The sequence below is a fragment of the Vanessa cardui genome, chromosome 18, assembly GCF_905220365.1.
Source record: "Vanessa cardui chromosome 18, ilVanCard2.1, whole genome shotgun sequence".
Classification (NCBI taxonomy): domain Eukaryota; kingdom Metazoa; phylum Arthropoda; class Insecta; order Lepidoptera; family Nymphalidae; genus Vanessa; species Vanessa cardui.
In genome coordinates this window covers 12912945-12931567 of record NC_061140.1, presented here as the reverse complement: position 1 = coordinate 12931567, position 18623 = coordinate 12912945, and positions in this window count along the sequence as shown.

Here is an 18623-nt window from a genome sequence, read left to right as displayed (position 1 = left end):
ATTTAGCTTTATATTTATAATTCGAATCCACATTTATGCAAATAAAAATGTATTTGTATTCTGAAAAGGTTTTGTTTTTTAAAGGATTTTCAGAATAATTTAACGCGCCATGTTTACACAATTATTGGCGTAAATGTTTGACTCCTCGTCAGTCAACACATTTTTGCTCTCTATTTACCGAACCGCGATGAAATGTTAACAAAGTATGCGCGAAGTTTCAAGCAGCGAGCTCCATACGTGACTTCGACGACCTTTTGTAGACTTCGTCGCGCACGTTGCGTCGAAGTGATAATTGAATGAAAATCACTTTCCACAATAGCGCGCTGAGGTGCTTACCAAGGGCCAACAGCTCAAAAGCAGACATGCGAGGCGCACGTAGTAGAAATATTCAGCATTCAGTACATACGGTTTATATTTCTGTTGCTCTAATGCCTACTTTATGAGTAATTTGTTTCAATTCCAATGTCATGTCAAATTATTCTAAGTAGCAACCCAGATTTAAGAGTTGAGCAATACAATCCTGCGCCCCAGGAAACACGTATAGCCGATGCTTCTTTGGATGTCTCAGGTCGCTGTCTCGGCTATGACAGCCGGGGAATAAAGGATGCACCTGCAACTGTAAGTGCACTTATGTACATAAAATCAAGACAGTAAGCTGTCACAGACAGACTGAGACAGTCTATAAATATCTGGATAGAGATTTGGAGCGCACCACAATGTATGTACTCGTATATCGATAAATTCACATATGAAGGTATGTCATCTACACATATTCTTTAACTACGAACACGAAAAGAATTATTAACAAGAATTAAACATGTGATTCTAAGCAGAATGCTTGTTAAGATTTAAACCTGCATCGCTGATTTAGGGTCACGTGTTCTAAATATTAGTATATAAAGCTATGAATTTTTTACGATTTCCTCTTATGTGTAAAGGGGTCTTAGGTCAGTCAATTAAACTCTGCAATTACTTTCACTATTTTAATATATATTAACACTTATAACACTTTATGGTTGTGTCCTCGTTGAGCGCTTAAACCCGAGTGCCTGTCGTTATCCAGTCGTTCTCATCTATCATTGAGTCGTCGCTTGTGATTGGTGAACGCTTCTGATTGGCTATTGCAAATTTAGTCAAATTAACATCCAATAATCGAAATATTAATTGATCGGATAAAAATACTTACAAGAAAAACGTTTTACATATTATGAGAAATACATAACAATTTTTACAATTAACTGATTGGACAACAATGCAATACATAACAATACATAACTATTTTAACAAGTATATCTATCAAAACCTTACAGCTCGGCCATCCTACTTTAAGCGAGTCCCATCGCTTTATTACAAAACTTTGTTATGATGAACAATACTTTGATAATATTTATTTTATTTTACTTTCATTAATACATCATAATAAGTTATCAATACAAATAGTAGACTTAACATCTAATTGAATTATATGTTAATACGTAATTGATTCATCTCTTACACTTTATATTTAAATACATGCAATGAAATTTAATCTACGTACATAAATATAATGATTACAATATTTAATTACTCTGCATATATAATTACAAATTGATTTGTTTGTTATGTAACTTGAAATTTATTTATTTTGATCATCTCTGTTGGTGTCGTTTTCAGAAGAATCGGATTCAAAATTTCTATTAAAATTCATCCAAGGTTGTATCTTGTCTATTGCGACAATAGCTTGATATTTTCGACCATGTTTCCGTGTCACAGGTGTATCCTCGATTAAAAATCGGTCATTTTTGAGTATTTTAATTATTCGGTAGGGTCCTTGAAATTTTATAGCTAGTTTCTGTGATTTACCGTCGCTAGGTACTTGTCTTTCTACTCTTACTAGATCCCCTTCCTTGTATAGGGTTGCTGACTTCCTGTGTCTATTGTAGTTAGCAGCGTCTTTTACTTGTTGTTCTCTTATTTTCTCTCCAGCCTCTTGCCTTAGATCGACTAATTCTTCAACAGGAATTCTATTTACTGTATCGTAAATGACTTCACTCAATTTACCCTCAGTCTTGCTGATAATGTTGAAACCAAATAACAACTCTGAAGGGCTTTTCTGTGTTGTTTTATGTTTGGTAGTGTTCATACCAACTTGGATATCTTCAATGTGCTCATCCCATAGCTTTTCGTCTCCACCATGGTTGGACGTTGACAGTGCATCCAGAATAGTCCTGTTAAATCTTTCAACCTGACCATTGGCTCTAGGGGTGGCCACGGCGTTTTTTATGTGCTTAATGCCGTATGATGCAATGAAGTCCTAAAATAGTCTGCTAGTGAAGCTCGTTCCCTTGTCTGTAATCAAACGCGTCGGTACACCGAAAAAAACTTATATATCGTTTTAAAACTTGTATTGATGTTGAAGATTTTGTATTTTTGACTGCGTTAATACTCACATATTTAGTGAACCCATCTACAATTATCAATAAATAGCAGTTACCTTTTTTACTTTTTATGAATGGTCCCAGATGGTCCGCATGGATGGTATGAAACGGCGTGCTTATCTTTTCAATAGGATGTAACTCACCTTCACGTTTCCCACCGGGAGCTTTATGGTGTGCACACTCTAGACATGAAACTACATATTTCTTAACAAACCTGCGCATCTTTGGGAACCAATAATGTTCCTTTATGCGTTGCAAAGTTTTTTCGTATCCCCAGTGTCCAAGATCATCGTGATTCATTTTTAAAATCTGCCATCTCACACCTCGAGGCACGAGCCATTTCATCTCATCCCCTACAATACGATAAACTTTATCATTTTTGAGTTTATAGTTTTTATGTATGTCGATAGCTTCATCAACAGATGTATCCGAGAGAATCTGTTTGATTTTCCTTATCTCATCATCAGCGGATTGCACCGTCGATATCCAGTCTTGGTCGGTTTCCTGTACCGGTAAAACATCTAAAACATGGTGCTGAATTATATTGTTACTTACCGGGTTCCTGCTAAGTGCGTCTGCATGTGTCATTCGAGTACCAGGTCGATATTCTATTGTGCAGTCATACTCCTGTAGCTGAATCCACCAGCGAGATATACGGGGTATCAGATCTCTTTTTATCAACGTGGACCTAAGTGCGTTGCAGTCTGTTAGAATCTTAAACGGTACTCCTAGCAGATATACCCTGAATCGGTTAAGAGAAGCGATAACGGCGAGGGTTTCCAATTCGTAGGAATGTAACTTACGTTCGTCGGCAGTCGTCTTACGACTAAAATATGAGACCGGTTGTAGCACCCCATTAGAGTTTCGCTGGAGTAATATACCTGCCAAACCGACCTTGCAAGCGTCAGTATGAAATTCTACCTCTGCCTTTGGATCATATAGTGCTAGTATAGGTCTACTCGTGAGCAACTCCTTCACCTTTTCAAATGCTTGTTCCTGCTCGCTGTTCCAAAACCATCCAACGTTCTTCTTTAACAAGTCTGTGAGTGGAGCAGTAATCATTGCATACCCTTTGATGAAGCGTCGGAAGAAACCGGACAAACCAAGGAATTGGCGAACCTCGTGTTGATTAGTAGGACGCGGGAACTTAGAGACCGCCTCAGTTTTCTTACTACCAGGTCGTATGCCTTCCGCACTGACGTCAAATCCCAAGAAATCTAAAGAATCTAAAAAGAAATGACACTTACTCAGCTTTAAAGTTAATCCTCCTTCTTTCAGAAGCTGTAGTACTTCTTTTAATCTTTGTAATCCTTCGTTAAAGTCCTTCGATGGGATTAAGACATCATCCATATAAACAATGGCGTACTTAATTTTCGCTTCCATCAATATCTTGTTTATTGTCCTTTGGAAGACTGAGGGGGCATTAACAAGACCAAAAGGCATGCGATTAAATTCATACTGACCGTCTGGTGTCACGAAGGCTGTCTTAGGTCGTGACTCTTCTGTTATCGGGATCTGATAATAGCCTGAAGCTAGATCTAGAGATGTAAACAAACTGTTACCTGCCAATAGATCAAGTTGATCTTCCACCAGAGGCATCGGATAATGATCCTTTTTAGTTTTCCTGTTAAGGGCCCTGTAGTCTACACATAGACGTTTTTCACCTGTTTTCTTTTGTACCAAGATGATTGGGCTCGCGTAAGGTGACGACGAGTCTCTAATTATTTTGCTATCCAGCATTTCGCGAATCGTATTACTCACCACGAGTCTTTCGGCGTACGACATACGGTAGGGGCGGTATACAACTGGATCACTATCAATTAGCTCTATAGTCATTTCAGTGACATTCGTAAATCCTAAGTCATGTAGTCCACTTGAAAAACAATCACTATAACTTGCCAGCAAATCTTTTAATTCTTCCCGTTGCTTTATGTCTAACTTTGGGTTCAAACTTACTGACGTATTCATAACAGCGTCATTGAAGGTAACGCTAAATGAATTTTTGACATTACCTGTTAATATTTGGTTTTGTTCCAGGGACCGCGTCAAAAGAGTTCCTTTGTCAATGCTTAAGGGTTTCGAAGCAGCATTGTAAATTAGAATTGCGCCACGACCGTTCTTAATCTCGTACTGACCGGAAATTAAATAATACTCCTTACCTTCTGGGCCACGTAACGTACCTCTAACGAGCACTTCACAGCTGACAAATTTGCAGTCAGTAGAAACCTCTATTGCTTGCATTTTGTTACAGGGAACTTCGCAGTCGTAGGTGGAGACTAAATTGATTTTATTTGGACACATTCTCTGAAATTTAATAGCATCTGGGGTTTTAATTATCAGTATGTCGGGTTTTTCCGTAAATGAATGCCCTAAGAGAATAGGATGCATCAGAACGTAATCTTCCACAACGTATAAATCGATTGTTTCTGCTAACCCTTGAACCTCAACAGTGGCGATCACTACTCCAATGGGACTTACTAGACTGGCTCCTATGCCTCTGAATGTCGGCATATTAGTCCGTGAAATCATTTGAAGACCTAGAGATTTTACATAACTTACTCTGATAAGGGAACATTGGCTCCCTAGATCTACATGGCAGGAAATTGAACGTCCATTAATCTTTATGTCCATGACATACTTATCTATTCCAGTATCTTCAGTCATCACTTCGGACACCTGTTTTTGTTTTAAATCATTGCCCGATGTTGAATTTTGTCCGACTTCGACAGCAGATCTTCCCGTATTCTTATAGCAGTTGGAAGTAAGATGACCCATTCTGTTACAATTTCCACATTTGGAAAGGGGCTGTTCACATTTTGAGCTGCGATGACCTAATTCGTTGCAGTTATGGCATTTCACCTGAGATAGTGACTTTTCGCATTTGAAACTTGGATGTCCAACTTCGTTGCAATTAAAACACCTAATTGAATGATTAATAAAGTTACTTGATTTTGATGATTCCAAGCGATTAGTCCCAAACCTTCCTCGCCGTAAAGGTTCTTGCGTGTCTCTGCTTTGTCCTATTTTAATTGTTTTAAAATATTTTAATACCTGTTCTGGTTCTCGAAATTCAGCTGCCTGAGCCCCGATTTTTACCGCTCGATCCTCTATGCCGTACAGCAGACAATCTACTGCTTGTCTCCCTGTTATCTTACATCTGTTTAATAGATTTATTTTTGCATAATAATAATGTTCTAATGACTCACCATATTTTGCCTTTTTGGCTAACATTTCGGTTAAAAGCTCGGCATAATCCTCTTTGCATGGAAAAGACTCTAACAATTTCTTCTTCCATTCAGCCCACGTATGCAATACCGAAGTTAGGCCCTGATACCATGTCTTAGCAACTCCACTCAGTTTCGGCAAAGAATAATGTATGATTTCTTTTTCCTCCCATCCATAAATTTCGGCACATTCTTCCACTTTCGTAAGCCACGTTAAAACACTTTGATCTTTCGATAAAGGATCGAACTCCGGTATCACACTTGCGTTAAATGATATTTTTGGTTTATCAGAACTATTAACCTTTTCTAAAATAGATAAAAACTTGTCCATTAACTTATTATCCCTGTCCTCCTCCCTACTTTTAGACGTCCATGCTCTTTTTGGTTGCAACGAATCACTTCCTGACTCTGATGCAGCGTGTTTTCGCTTCCTTGTGCCAACTGATCCGTGCCTTTTGTGTAGTTTTCTGTTCCTTTTGTCTCGTGGAGAAATCGACTCCTCTCCAGTGTCGGATGATGTAGAATCACACAGCTGCCGTGCATATGAACGCCGTGTTCGTTGCCTTTTATTTATGTTCTGATGTCTTTTGCGTGAACTACCTTGTCTGGAGTCCTGTCCAAGACCATCTTCATCAGACGTATTACTTATCTCATTCATTTGTTTGGAATTACTTCCAAACCTTAACCTGAACCCTCCACTTGGGGTTTCTTTCCTTACCCTCAACCCTCCACCTAGGGTTTCATCCCTTAGCCTTAACCCTCCACCTAGGGTTTCCTTTCCAAGGCCCAACCCTCCACCTAGGGTTTCTTTGCCAAGGCCCAACCCTCCACCTAGGGTTTCCTTCCTTAATCCAGACCCTCCACCTAGGGTTTCCTTTCTTACCTCTGACCCTCCACCTAGGGTTTTGTACTTTTTAGGCCGATCACCAAGGGTGCCATCATCGCTGCCTCCCATATCTTATTTATCTGAAACTTTTAAAATACCAGCTTAATATCTTATAGAACATACTTTATTTATAAGTACATAGTTAAATAGAAAGACAGAAAAACTAATTTTATTTCGATCCCTTTTATTTATTATTATTTACTTTTTTTTATTTGTTGATGCCTTTGGTTTTTATTTGAAATAAACCATTAACCTTCATCGTATATCATAAAATTGCAAATGTCAAAAAAAACACAAAAAAAAAAAAATATTTCCAATAAAATAATAATTACTCTTCTACAATATCCTGCTATAGATTTCAATTATTCTGTATTAGCGTCAATAAATCAAATCATCAAATTAAAAAAATAAACTATTGTCATTAAAATTTTACTTTTTATTACAAAAGCGATAAAAACATCATAAAAAAAAGGTTGGTAAAAACATCAATAAAATACTTATATTAAAAATCGTTACTTACGTTTTTACTTTTCGATAATGAGGGCGTGACAAGAAAATGTGAAATTTTCTTGGTTATCCCGCTTCTGACCTAAAGGGGTCTTAGGTCAGTCAATTAAACTCTGCAATTACTTTCACTATTTTAATATATATTAACACTTATAACACTTTATGGTTGTGTCCTCGTTGAGCGCTTAAACCCGAGTGCCTGTCGTTATCCAGTCGTTCTCATCTATCATTGAGTCGTCGCTTGTGATTGTTGAACGCTTCTGATTGGCTATTGCAAATTTAGTCAAATTAACATCCAATAATCGAAATATTAATTGATCGGATAAAAATACTTACAAGAAAAACGTTTTACATATTATGAGAAATACATAACAATTTTTACAATTAACTGATTGGACAACAATGCAATACATAACAATACATAACTATTTTAACAAGTATATCTATCAAAACCTTACATGTGATACTTACTGTATCAAATAGTATGTACACTTGCATACAATTGAATTGCGGCGATATATCGCTGAGATTATAAATTGTTATTAAAAACCCTTCGCGTCGATGGATGTTTTAAAACAAAACAAATAACGATGTCAGATATACGGAACAAAATAATTATGTCGACGCCGAATACGCGTTAATTGTGTTACCGGGGAGCAGCCCCTCCCCCACCACCGCCCCTCCCGTCACCCCGTCAACCCTTTAAGTTATATTCATCTTCCGAGACTATTTGTGTAATGTTACCATTATTTATCATTCTCATATTATAAGGCGAAAGTTTCGTTTGTTTGTGTGCTCGTTACGGTTTTATGCGAAAACTAATGCAATTAACAAAAGACATAATTTCATGGGACCACAACACTAAATATTTTGTGAGATAGCCAATTTGTTCCACAGGCGAAAAGACTAACGCGCCAACATTGTTGTATGTTACGAGTGGATATCATGACTTGATTTACTTGATAATATTTGTCTTAACTTTGGAATAGTACTCGGGTTTTTATTTACCATGCTGAGTGGTCCTGTAAATATGGGATGCACAAGAACCAAAATTGAAGAATAGGAGAACTAAGCAAACTGAAGCCAACTTTTAGATAATACCGTAAATCATCAAAATCGGTCTAGCAGGTTTCGAGAAAACACAACAACAACGAACTCCGATACAAATGCGTTCTAAAATACTTAAGAATTATCAATCTGCTAAACACATGTCATAACTACCTATGTCATTGTAAATTCTATGGCTGGCACACTCGACCTTCAAACCGTACCTCAAACTACAAATAATTGATATTTGGGGATAGAATGTCCTGTGAGTGGGCGACACAAAGTAACTTACTCAACAGTGTAAACATAAACTATTGTTTGGATATGTGACATGTGTCTGAAAAAATATCATTAATATCATTGTACTATAAACTTGAAAATACATTTACAAAGAATATCAACTTTCAATAAGTCTAAAAAAACTAAATTATGATCCAAGAATTTAAATTCATTACCAAAGTTTCCAGTATCCTTACAGCTTAGTGTTGCCAGTTAAATAAATGGAATTACAACATTAAGAGTATTCAATTAAAGTAATGAAGTTAACAATACTGTTGTTGAAATTCAAACCTAAAGCTACATATTTGATCGAGCTGAGCGTACCGCACTGCGCGGTCCGAGTTTAAATTACGTTCGCCAGAAAATTCTACCTCCATTCCCGCAGTTTTGTAACAAGCTCCGGAGAAATTATAATATCTAACGTACAGAGTAAAATGCAAAAATAACGTTTAAACTTCGGTATTCAAATTCAAGTAACGCTTAAAACATGTAAATAGTAATTATTAGCCTTTATGGGTGTGCCTCTGGGTGATTTGATGCCTTTTATAAAAATAGCCTACTCCAAAGTAAGATTTTGCCTTTGTTGTGTTCTTTTAGTATTCATAAACCGCCGATATATCTCCATATTTATATACATTTTTGGGAAGGATTGAACTCCGCAGAATTGCACATGATGAATAATAAACCATTATAAAGCTCATTTTACTAGGTCTGTACCGTCCATTCTTCAGATATTCCAACGCCAAACTTTAATACAAAATATTGCGGGGTTCGATTCAAAGGGTGAGTGTACTAGTATAACTACAGCGGTGCATCGGCGATGTGAGTGATGATTAATATTCCTTACAGCGCTTATAATATGGCTGTTTTAAAAAAAAAGACAATGTTACCTTAAAAAAAATAAAAAACATGAAAATTGAATGGTGCTGGCCTCGGACATCAGTTTTCACCACTCAAATTTACGTTGATATGTGACATGGAAATAATTTATTTTTAGAAAAGGTGACGTACTTCAATTCAAGAATAATTGATAATTACATTACAGACGACCTTGAGAGCGATGACCGGTCAAGCAGGTATTGAATTCGGCTGTTTCGCGAGTTTTAATCTGATTTCCTTTACGGTTCAGACGCGTCTATGAAATTCCCAAAACTTTGGACACTTTTCATCTCCCGCGGGAAATCAAACCTGAGATCTAATTCTTCCACTGACAGCTCCCGACAGGCCTTTATGAAGTAATTACTTTTATATTTAACGCTGAGAGTTTTGAACGGAACTGTAATTGATTCAATTATTTATTTTCAAATAAAGTAAAAATTAAATGCAATAAGCTCAGTTATATTTAGTCTGTATATCTCCAACTTTTGTCTTTAAGCAAATTCACATGTTGAAGAAACATCATTCCTTTATCTTGTTTCAGCTCCTTCACCGCCCAGAATGGATTGAACTACAAACTCATGGAAACAAGGAGCTGGTTGTGAACTCAACCCAAAAGCTTCATAAAAGGATCAATACTTTGTGGTTGGTCTTTGTGTAAGTCTCTCTGGGTTGGTACCACTCACTCGATAAGCATCACCAAGCTGCAATACTTTGTATGGCTGCTTGCTGTTTGATTAAAATGGAATGTTTTATTTATTTATTTTATTTATTTATTCTTTATTGCACCCAATCTTACAACTAAAAAATAACATTTTAGTTACATAAAAGTTGCATGAGGTGCAACAGGCGGTGTTTTGTATGCGGATTGGTTTTAAGAAATTATTAAAAATTGTTTCGACGATAATGCCTATGGGTGGTAACCGCTAGCCATCAGGTGGTCCATTTGCCACTCAGCCTACCTACCTCATAAAAATATTGTCTTTTTCTTACCGTTACTTAACGCCTATGTGTATAACAATTGTTAGTTAATAAAATGTTTAACGATGCCTTTGTTACGTGCATCTATGAAGACTCTAAAATGTGAGACATTATTCATCATTCTCGACATAAAATATTATCTTTCAATGTTAAAGTATTAATAGATTGTGAAATATTAATAACAATAAGATTTGAGAAGTGCAAACGAAAAAGAAAACTAAAAACTCTAAAGCGTCGCTCATACTTACAATGTAAGTGATCACGACCTACTCCGCTGTGTATTATTATAAGTTACAGCTAAGCAATACAGTTTGGGTCAAGAATATCATACACTTAGTATTCTAGCTGCCGGTGCTCAGCTGTGAAGAGACAGGCTGCCTCGCCATCGCCTCCACGAGTGGCGGGTCAAGTGCTATACATCGCTCGGGACTGGAGACGTCTCGGAGAATTAATAAAACCGAATTAGTATTCAGAACAAAGTCCTCGACTGATGTAGTATTGTTTTATTTTTATATTCAAGAAGAACGACTGATTTAAGACCTTACTATGCTAACTTGCTCAACTGAGCCATTTCCCGTCGATCCCTGGCTGATAGATGTATATAGGTTATTGTGTATATATTTTATATTAGTTGGTAGGCCGATGAAGGGCTCACCTGAAGGTAAGTGGTGATCATTGCCTATAAACATTAGCAATGTAAGAAATTTTAACCAATCCTTTCATTGATTAATACTGGCTCACCTAGGGTAGGTGAATAGTGATATAAACCGAAGCGAAACAACGCTAATTATTATTATATGTGATAGGTGACCTACCAAACGAGCATGCACAAAGCCCTACCGAGCAGTAGATTTTTGGATCTTCTGCTTAGTTGGAAATGCGCACATATCAGGAAAAAACGATGAATTACAAATCCTTACCATCACATAGTATAAAACAAAATGGCTTACTGCTGTCTGACCGTATGTTTGCATATATCTTTAAAATTACACAACGGATTTTGTTGCGGTTTATTTAAATAGTTAGAGTAATTTCAGAGGAAGGTTTTTATATACATAGACAAAATTGTAAGAAACACTGCTAAAGTCTCTAATGTGATGTCGTAAATAAAACACCCACGCGAAGCCGGGGCGGGAGGCTATTTAAAAAATATAAAAAAAGTAATTTAACACTTGGCTCAAATATTATTAGCACAAAAAACATCGCCACTTTGGATGAATATTAATTTGTATTTGATTAAAGAGACCCATAATAATTTGTCAAAAAGATATATATCGAGCCAATAACAAATGTGAAAAAGTATGAGAATTTCCCGACCCTAGTGACAATACCCGTATCTTACTAAATCACCTTAAATCATAGCTCGCGTGACGGCCCTCAGGACCCTTTCTCTAACAATTTATAAACCTCATTAGTGTCAGTGACACGAGACCCGCACCCTATTTTGTAACCAAGATATAAAACGTATCTATCACGACAGAAATTACGTCAAGGTTACGTGAAAGACATAATCTGTTCCCATTTATTTTTGGAGGTCATTGACGTTCCCATGAACTCCGTACTGGATGGTACCCTCCGATAGAAGGGTATCCTAATTGATACTTGACATTTTATAATATATAAAAAAACCCACAAATATGGCTACAAATGGCCTTTGGCCACAAAAGAAATAGTTAATCGAATTAAATAAATGATAATCACAAATAAAACACAACTTTTAATGAACATACCACTTGCTCTATTATTAAATTGTAGATCAATTTGATGTTATCCTGTTTCGTAGAGAAGTATCGGAACTGACCACTCTATTGTACCACACTAAGCTTTTTCCTTATTAGTATTTTAATAGATACCTGCAAAGTATTTGAACAGCGATACTATTATGGTAATTGACCAACAGCAATAAAGTATATTAGGAATGTTTATGACACCATATCTCATCAATGTACAATCAACTATGAGATATTGGCTGTCAGTTCTTTTGTCTGCTAGCATAATGTAATTCATGTCTGTTTGTTACCAAATTATTATTGTACATCAAGATAACATTGGTTTTTTTAACGTTAATTTATCATCATCATCATCATTACATAGTATAAAACAAAGTCGCTTACCGCTGTCTGTCCCTATGTACGCTTATATCTTTAAAATTATTCAACGGAATTTGATATGGTTTTTAAAAGATAGAATGATTCGAGAGGTTTTTATATATAACACATAGACAATATAGTATTTATCGAAGGTCACAATTGTATATAAATAAAAAATTACTTTACAATTCATGAGTTCGAAAACAACGTTCATGTAGACCCCAAATCCGATCCTCTAATTACGTCACTATGACGCTGTGCTATATATCAACGCCTACTTGGGGCACAATTTGTCTAAAACTTAAGCTATAGTAAACGTTTTACAATCATATGAGCCACAGTATTTGTTAAAATATATATACGAACGGTCATTTGAAGCTAAATATTCATTTTCATTGTTAAATTTTACATTTTTAAACTTTAAATAATACGCAGGCGCATTGCCTTCGAATGCCATGTTTATACAAGGAGACTGACTGTATCGGATATCCGCTATGCAACACGACAAACATGCGCCGAGTTGTTGATCTTCGATTTCGCATGAATTGAGTTATAAAACAAATGCCGTCAGTGACAATCGCTCAGTTAAATCAAATTGATTCATTTTGCAATCAAATTAATCAAATGACTCATTTTTTAAACTGGATTTTTATTTTAAATAAAAATGAGATTTTGCTCTTAGAGCTATTCTGTAAAAATTAACTGAAACACGAACGTGAAATATCGGGTTGTGATGCGTGATTTACTGTAATAATTATAAAATTTATAGGATACTCGTATGAAAATGGCGTGTGATATCCCATTTTGTTAGGAAGTCACCAATATACGAGTAAGATACAAATGTTATGAAATAATGAAAGTTATCCAGTTATAAATAATATTAATAAACCTTACAACTTCGTATTAATGATTTTCAATAGAAACTGCAAATTTGTTTTACATTTTGTTCAAACTAGTCCAGAGCTTAATTAAATGAAATAATTTGTATTTGATCCGGCTTTATAATAAGTTTGTTTAGATAATAAGCATAAATTTCTAATTTAAATAAGCGAACAATGCGAGTAACTGGTTTTGTTCTTATAGTTATATTGTTTTGAATTAATGTAATGCAGTCCTCGCCATTGTTTCAGCTTCAAGCGTACCAGTTAAGGTTTTACGGTCGGTTTTAGTACACTACAGATGTTTCGTGTGCTTTATTACGGCAATGTCGTTCTATCATCTTCAATTATTATTATCATTTGATCTTTAATCTTTATGAACAGGAAGTTCATAAGGATTAAAGGCCCTTTTGTTTCGTGATGTAATTTAGTAAAGAAATATTTTTTATGTTATTTTATTTTCCTACTCAATCGTCTGCACATAACTAATAATGGAGATTAATTTTAGTGACTTAAAAATTCTAAGATATAAAGTCAGGAAGAGAAAAATAAGTTAAATGTGTTAAAATATGTGATCTCTTTTTTGACTTACTTTTATGGCACACCTTGGTAGCAAGCGAACAAACTCTTGTTTGTTCAGGCTCGCCTGATGGAATGTGACTTCCAGCGTCCATGAGTTAATTTCTGAACTGCTATTAGATTTTATAGTAGTGTAGAATATTATAATACAATATATTGAAGAATATTTGACTTTGAATTTGGTATCCACGGATATCTGGGTCATTTCTCCATAATCAGACATCCGGGAAGCTTGCATTTGCGATGCCGGAATTCTTAGCTGTTTTAACTATTTCTAGTGGGATTAAGCTATGGAATATTTTACGTAGGTAGGTACACTAAGAAAACGTGGTGCTTATCTTTTTTAACGCTCAGTCGTGATTGATTGATTCACACGGAAGTACATGATCCTACCGGCGAATATTTATATCTTGATGGTCAGTGGTATCCAGTGGTATCATTAAAATGTCTATGTGTTTGTGTATTTGAATACTGACACCTCACGTACAAATTTTGGTGTAAATATAATCTTATATTGTGCCTTTTATGCCTGTAATGCCCACACACCCTTCAAACTACTAAACGCCTCTAAAGGAACATTGACATTGATTCCGTCAGAATTTGTTATCGATTCGTGCGTCACAAATGCACCACCAATCGGTAAACTAAGATGTTTTTTATCTTATACCTGCGTTACATAGCCTTACTCGCCCCTTTTCACCGGAACACAGATGTATATTGCTACTTGGTTGTAGAACATATAATGTGTGGTACGTACCCAGGTGGGCTTACACAAAGCCGTATCAAATAATTATTGTTTAAAAGCACAACGTAACAAGTCATTGGTTTAAATAATAATTTATCCATTGTTTATATTTCCGACACATTTTTACACTCGAAAATGTTTAAAATAATTTTCCGAGTAACGTTATGTAGTTGTTACAAGCGTTCATCTGAGTGTTCTTAATGAATTGTTTTATTTTATATTAAAACATAAATGAAAATTTACTCTGTATAGAGTTTAACAATCGCCACTCGGGATATTAATTATTCAATAAAGCGAGTCGCCCGCACTTGCTGGATATAACAGAATTCAATTTGGTTCGGAGAATCGAAGCCATCAGTTCTTTCATATCGATGGAACAAGCGACAAGTTTTCCATTAATTTCATATATTATGCAAAATGTATTTCAAATTTTTAATTTATCTGAATTATATTCACAAGCTGAATAAATGTTCCAACGATGTACAGTTATTTCAGCTTTAATAGCTCGAATATAGACTGACGAAAGATGTGTAAATCGTAGATTCGATTCTGATCTTTGGACAATTATGATATTAACTCTGTCATAGAATGACTACTGGTAACCCGTATGTTAGAAATAGCAACAATAGGCTGTTTGACGATGTGAAAAATAAATTGTGAATTATTGTAATCAGTGTATATTATGAGTTTAAATATGGTTATTTACTAACGAAACTTGAAAATAATACTTAATTTATTCAAAAATCAATAAATAAAAATGCATTTTTTTCAAACGTTTGTCACGTGACACAAAACGCTCCTGATTGGCCGGGCTTATGATGAAGTCACTTTCTCGTAAACCTTGCTTTTCTACTATATGTACCACAGGTTAAAATACAGCAAAGTGACGTCACCGACCCCATTGCAGCGCCATATTGCCCAAGTAGAGTTTTCGCGCGTTATTTAAATATGGAATTTTTAATATGATATTTTTCGGCAAATATGTACTAGAAATAAAATAATCAACTTTTACTGGGTTCCTTAAACTCTACTAAATAATATAAAATGGATTTTTAAAACCAGTCAAATAGCCTATTCTCTGATTTTATGAATGACACTGATTGTATTAGATCAAATTGAATATTGAATTGAATATATGTTAAAACACAAAATATTATGACCTTACTGTAACTATTCCTAATTTATAGCTGTAATGATCACAGTGATGATGGATGCGGTATTCACTCTCGGGCGAGGCTCGAGATCTAACTACGTAGGACATCATTTAGTAAACAAATGCACTCTCATAATCCGAACGGCACAGCAAGTCATGTAAACATTATCAACTTCTAGAATCCGGAAAAAATCAATAACTTTTTATTAGCCGACCGAGAGCACCACGGCCATATAGACCAACGATAAATTCAAGTCAGTGAACACATTACAGAACCAACACATTTTACAACGGCAACGTGTATCTAACGCAATGAGTAAATATCAAAGCACTGCATTTAATTAACGCAAGCTAAAGCAATCACTATCATTTATTATCTGTTAATGCGTGCGGCTTCAGCTAATGCACTAACAGAGATATCATTGAAATTTCATGTATTTGATATGATTAATGAATTATTGAAACGGTATCAACGCTAGCCCTGATACCTAGATTATGAAATTAGCGTTAAATAAATGAGAACCCGTTATATGAAATCGAATACATTATTCTAATCGTTACAACATAAATAACATACGATTGATTTTTTATGTTTCGTTATTTCTTTTACGCAAAAATATTCTAGATGTTAAAGCTTTTTTGTCTGAAGAATATGAAAGCAAAAAAAGGTTTTTGGAGACTTCATACACAACTGTAATTATAACACATGTCTTTTTCGAAATTTTGGTTTCGGTTGATTTGATTTCTGCAATAATCGGTGTAGTGTGGAGGTACGGTAGAATGTCAATAGTGGTGAGAATGGTAGGTAGTAGATGGTCCTTTGAGTTACGGATATACCTTGTTTACCTAGTCTAAATAAAAGGCTGCAGATCCCCTGGTTTCAAGCCCCAGTTCAGGGTGATAAAATGTAATTGTACGTTATAAGTCGAGATCACGCAGTGGTTAGAACGCGTACACCTTGAGCGATGATTGCGGGTTAAAACCCAGGCAAGCACCACTGGATATTCATGCTTAATTTGTATTTATAAATTATCTCGTGCTCGGCGGTGAAGGTAAACATCGTAAGGAAACCTGCATGTGTCTAATTTCTTCAAAATTCTGCCACATGTGCATTCCACCAACCGCATTGGAACAGCGTGGTGGAATATGTTCCAAACCCACTCCTTAATGGAAGAGGGGGCCTTAACCCAGCTGTGGGAAGTTTACAGGCTGTTTTTTTTGTTGTTTGTTGGATGTTATATCAAAGGTCACGAAGGACGGCAAAATCTAGAGGTAATAATATCTTTCGCTGCTCATGATACGTTGTAATTAGATTGATTAACTAGCAGGACATGCTGTTTTTATATATACTTATCTGTTTGCTACTACTACTACTACTACTATTATTACTATAATGTTTTATAGTTTATAATCATACCAATATTATAAATGCGAATGTTCAGATGGATGGATGTTGTTACTCAGTCATGCCACAACTGAACAATCGAAACGACCTGAATGATATTTGACACTGAGATGGATTACTTTTATCCTGGAAACGTGAATGGATCCCTTGGGATGGATTTGTTACCTAACACTGCAGGTGTCACGACCACAACCCCCTCCTCTCACGCGCACTAATCTGCGGAAACTAGAACAATCACATTTTAACTAATCGTGTAATACAATTTTGGTTTTGGTTATGAATAATGTTACGCAACATAATAAGTTATTTAAGTAGACAATTAGTTATGCAAATAGTAATTTATAAATAAAATTAATAATAAAAATATATACAAATGAATAGTAGGTTGTAGATCTTCGTGCAATCCCGACTGAGTAGTCACCTACAACCCACAAGATATTCTCCTGCCAAACAGGTATCGTTAATATTGTTTTGTCTCGATTTAAAGGTTGAGTGAGCCAGTGTAACTACAAGCACAAAGGATCACAAAGGATATAATAACTTGGTTCCTAAAGGCTCACCATATCATATAAAAATGATAATATATTCTATACATATAATAAAATTGGAGTGTCTGCATGTAATATTAAAATATATATATACACGATACATTTTAAATATTTTTTTTACAATTTTTGTCCGTCTGTCTGTCTGTTTGCTTCAGCTAATCTCTGGAACGGCTGGACTGATTTTGACGGAACTTTCACTAGCATATAGGATATAACAGGGAGTAACTTGGCTACAATAATATTTTTTTGTTAAATTCAAACGCGTACAATGTCGCAGGCTCAGCTAGTTCATAAATATAATTAAAATGTCTCTCGGTGGAGTCGAAGCCTTCTTTGTTTATAAGGAGCATTTTATTGCCATAACAATGTTCTGTCGAATGAGCTCGTAGTAGAATACCTTTCTACCCTTGTAGGTTTCCTTATAATGTTTTCCCTCACCGCGGAGCATGAGATGAATTAGAAATTAAGCACAGGAAAACAGTTAAACCCGTAATCATCGGTTAGGAGCGTCCGGCCTAACCGCTGAATAATGTCGTTAACGTGGCCTAACGACCTGACTACCGCAGCTCTCTTACGATACATGTAACCTATCCAGTGGTTAGGTTATCGCGTGCATCTTAACCGATGATTGCGAGTTCAAACCCGGGCAATTGCTGAATATTCATGTGTTTATAAATCAGCTCGTGCTCGGTAGTGAATGACAATTCGTGAGAAAACCTGCATGTGTTTAATTTCATAGAAGCCACGTGTGCATTCCACTAACCCGCAACAGCCTGGAGGAATAAGTTCCAAACCCTCTCCTTAATGAGATACGAGGCCTTTGGACAGCAGTGGTAAATTAAGAGGCTGTTGTTGTTGTTGTGAAGGAAAAATTCTAAAACTTAATGTAGGTACTAAACAAAATAAGAATAAAACATTCAATCGTATGAGCGATGCTATCACAGACAGTTCACTTTGATTGAACATCTTCTACAAATTGATTAGATTCTCGAGCGCGATCAGGACAAA